Source organism: Elephantulus edwardii, unplaced genomic scaffold (assembly GCF_000299155.1).
Source record: "Elephantulus edwardii isolate Elephantulus edwardi_28Jun2011 unplaced genomic scaffold, EleEdw1.0 scaffold00296, whole genome shotgun sequence".
Taxonomy (NCBI): Eukaryota; Metazoa; Chordata; class Mammalia; order Macroscelidea; family Macroscelididae; genus Elephantulus; species Elephantulus edwardii.
The window spans coordinates 621,780-622,154 of NW_006400046.1; positions in this window are offsets into that span (position 1 = coordinate 621,780).

Consider the following 375-nt stretch of genomic DNA (forward strand, 5'->3'; position numbering starts at 1 on the left):
AACAACAACAACAACAACAACAACAACAACAACATGCAGGGAATGAAAAAAGTGAGGAAAAATAGAGTCATGGTCATAATCAAAAAGACCATTCCTAGATCCATTCTTAAACACAATGTCGTGAGTGACAGGATGATATCCACAGGCATATAAGGAAGACCTGTTAATACCACGTTCATTCAAATATATTCACCAACAACTAGAGCCAAAGAGGAGGAGATAGAAGAAGTACAACCCAAAGGGGGTTTAAAAACACAGACATCTGCCCTACCCCGAGGACGTGATGCGGCTGCACAGGGCCGGATCTGCGGATTTTGAAAGTCATTGTTGTTGTTGTTGTTGCTGCTAGATGCCATTGAGTTATCTCTGACCCAT